The 3,903-nt window shown below is 39.9% G+C and overlaps 2 non-coding genes across 2 annotated transcripts; both read right to left on the reverse strand.

Moving 5' to 3' along the window:
• Positions 1-708: 708 nt before the first annotated feature.
• Positions 709-781, reverse strand: TRNAV-CAC (transfer RNA valine (anticodon CAC)). The gene has a single exon. It is a non-coding gene; the product is annotated as a tRNA-Val (tRNA).
• A 65-nt stretch (positions 782-846) lies between these two features.
• Positions 847-919, reverse strand: TRNAV-CAC (transfer RNA valine (anticodon CAC)). Its single transcript has one exon. It is a non-coding gene; the product is annotated as a tRNA-Val (tRNA).
• Positions 920-3,903: the final 2,984 nt, after the last annotated feature.

Raw genomic sequence — 3,903 nt, forward strand, 5'->3', positions numbered from 1 at the left:
AGAGGGTTAGGGACGCCCTGGAGTAGCCAGTCGTTCTACGAATTAATCCACACAAACGTTCGGCACGGTTAGCAGAAAAGGCGACTCCAAGTAAACGTTTTTATATAATATCTGTCACTTCAGTCTTAATGTAATTAAATTTTGAATAATTATGTTTGTTTTACCGTCATACATTTGCACTCTAAAATATAATGGTGCATTCAAACACCATATTTGGCTGTTTTTTCTGTGCCAAAAAAGACATCATTTAGGGTGTACTTTAACCCCATTTCTATGATAAATTCACACCATTTACTAATATTATTTGGAAGTATTAAGGAAATATTAGGCATTTAAGCACCATTTATAGTGGCTTTTAACATCTTTTTTTGACAATCTGTTGAACTTCTAATATTACTTAGTTTAATGGTTTTAAAAGTAGGGAAAAAGTATGCTACCTATGTCACATTATTAAACCAAGTGAAGTGAAATAATTGTTAAATATTTATTATAACCACTACACCACAGACACGTGGTAAGTTTTCCAAGAGATCTAACTAATTATTATGTCCAATCGCGATGGTTAAAACATGTATCTACCTGGGCTCGAACCTGGGACTTTTCGTGTGTGAAGCGGACGTGATAACCACTACACCATAGATACGCGGTAATACTGAGTTTTCCGAGAGACCTAGCTAATTCAAGCGCCCAATCACGATGGTCAAAACATGTATCTACCGGGGCTTGAACCTGGGATCTTCCGCGTGTGAAGCGGACGTGATAACCACTGCACCATAGAAACGTGGTATCACTGAGTTTTCCAAGAGATCTAGCTAATTCTTATGTCCAATCACGATGGTCTATACATGTATCTACCAGGGCTCGAACCTGGGACCTTCCGCGTGTGAAGCGGACGTGATAACCACCACACTACAGGTACGTAAAAACACTGAGTTTTCCAAGAGATCTAGCTAATTATTATGTCCAATCACGATGGCCAAAGCCGTACTTCTGTAATTAACTAAAATTAACATACTTAGACTTAATTGTTTTGATCAAACTGGCTGACAGCACACCCTGAATACTTAATTGTTAATTTAAGATAATTCCGAAAAGTATCTTCGCTGTAGTTTTTAAGTTATCGGTGGGGAAAAATCACGAAAAACCCATGTTAATCTCCATAGGAAATTAGCAAAAGCGGGTGAATATTACTTTAACGTTACAAAACGGTATCAAGTCATATCTACAAGGGCCTACCGGCCCTGTAGAATACAGAATAAGCTGTCGTCCGATAGCTTGAAAACAAATTTTCTCACGCGCATTCTTTATCCCTGATGAAACAATATTTCAATGCTAATTTTAACTTAAGGTTTTTAGCATGCATATGGTGTATTTTTAGAATTAAAAATTAAAATAACATTGCGCATTAATTAAGCAGAGTGGATGAATTTTTAAAGAGCTTACACCATATTGAGGGGATCTCGAAGCGGAGAGCCTTTTGGCACTTTGAAGATTGAAACAAAAGTATTACTTTACCATTAACCAATCACAGCTCTAAAAGGGAAGTTTTCATGTTTTTCACCACCATTTGACAGCAAGAATTGATCACTCCATTCAAGCAGAAGTTTATGACTTTTTCCAAGGAAAATGGAAGACACGCGGAGTTTATATTCGAAACCGTCAAGCTCTGGTACCGATCAACTTTCTACCTAATATTTGCTCGCCAGATACGGTTAAGCGTGGTCTGTAATTGTGTTTGAAAATAGAGACGATCCAAGAACTGTTTCAATAGATCTTCCTAGATATTTTGATAATAAGGATATTGTGGGGGGGGGGAGGATGGTGAGTGAGATTGGTCATGGCCCACTTGATCACACACCCACGGACGCTAGCTTTTCGAGATATAGAACCCCTTAAAAGACTAACCATGTATAAGCGCGAGTTACTTGATGTTAATTTCGTATTCCTTTGAATTCAAAGGAACCCAAAATTAACATTAAGTTTTATGGGAGATTGTACGTTTTTGGGATAAATCCTCTGCCCTAAAGATCAAATTGATCTTAGTCTTATACTTTCCAGGATAAGAGTGATCAACTCACGCGTCAATGAGTGCTATCAGAAGTAAGATAAGGGACTATAAGTATCGCGGTAACCGAATTCTTCACTTGGAGAAAGTGAATATTCTTGATAACACACCAACGGTTGGCCCTCTGGTAGCGGTTTCTGAATTCTCCCCCCCCCAACCCGTGAGACGCTCGCGGCGGTAGACGGCCGAACTAGATTCAAGCACCCGCGTCCGTGTTCCGCGGCTTTAGGTTGAGGGGAAGGGGGTAGGAATTTTTTTTGGGTCTCGACAAATTTTTTTCTCTCTAGTGTAGCGCGATGGAAGCGGCATAAAATCCTCAAATTTGTGCAAGGATCTATTACCAATGCTAGAGAACTTTACTTCTAGTCCTTATCTTACTTCTGGTGCTATACAAGGTACTATCGCCAATTTCATCTTTACATGACGTTGTATTACCAGAAGGGGATAATGCTTCGAGAAAAGGATGTCAGTGCTCGACTTGGCAGGGAGCACTGCCGTGCTCCCAGAAGAAGAATGCCACCCTGTTTCCTCTTAATACTTCAGTTATGTAGCGTCATTCTTCTCAGGCTCATGCACCTTTTAGTTTGCTTTACCGTTCATCAAACTTTGACCAAATAGTTAAAGGCTAATAGAGTAATGATGAGGGAACTATTTATCGCGTATGTGATTCGGTTTAGTAAGCTTGCTCCAAATGTAAAATGATGTTGGGAAGAATGGCGTTACAATTACCCCGATTTGTGGTGCACTTCTCTCGAAGAGAAGTTTTATATACTTCTGGTAATACCAGATCCCCGGGATAGACTATAATAATTTTCTGAAAATTGAAAGTGAAGTTACGTGTTTGCTTACCAGCGTGTCCCAAGAAAGTGTTAAAGAGTTGGTCAGTAAGAAAGTGAAAATTATGTTCTCCCAAGCGAGCGACCGACCCTTGCATGTTCTCTCGGCCCCAACCGAAGGCAGCATACTTCTCGTGCAAGACCTTCAAGACACCCGAAGGTACCGATGTCGCCCCGGAACTGATCGGGTCTCGTCTGACTCCGTCGCCCAAATGACCAAACAAGTATACGAAAAGCATTTTAAGCCTGGCGTCGGCTGCTTTCAACAACTCGCAACGGAGTCCAATTTTTTGGTTCAAAGATGTTTTCCGGTTGTCACGTGACGTTTCTAATCGAACCTTCAACGAATCAAATGGCAAGGAAGTACGTTATATCTTAGTGCATCCGTTTCGTAATGGCGACTAAAGCATGGTTTTCACTTGACCGAAAAAACCAACTTTGCAGCTGGACGTCAAATGTCAGATTGGTTTTTTACGTTGTCACCCATCGTTAAAGCGTTTTCACTTAGCGTAGTTCTCGCAAATAATGAAACCAAGGCTTACCAGATAAACTGAACATTGCACCAATTGCGGCCCATCTTTCTTTTGTAATCTTTGTGTCTGATATCATAAAGATAAGGATGGCTCCTAACCTGTTCAATAAAACTTTCAGCATTGAACTTCGGCATTCTCAGGGATTTGTACTAGTAACTGACTCGATTAGGAAGTAAATAAATAACAAGTTGGGAAACCAAAATAAACCTCTCCGAGCCGAGACGAATTTACTTTTCAAACACAGGTCCGCAAGCCAATGAGACAAACCGGAAATACATAGTTCTAATCGGCGAGATATTGCCACGATCATTTGGTTTAAAGCGTTTAATAATTTCCTGCGTATCCTCAATAATTCTAATGAGGACCTAATATCTATCACTTAAATGTGTATTTAACTTTCGGCTCACTCTGAAGTCTGAACCGTTAAGACCTCATGTTGTGTTCATTATTATACGAATTGCTAATACAT

The sequence above is a fragment of the Phalangium opilio genome, unplaced genomic scaffold (assembly GCF_054372755.1).
Source record: "Phalangium opilio isolate 3A_F unplaced genomic scaffold, DU_Popi_V2 ptg000056l_1, whole genome shotgun sequence".
NCBI lineage: Eukaryota > Metazoa > Arthropoda > Arachnida > Opiliones > Phalangiidae > Phalangium > Phalangium opilio.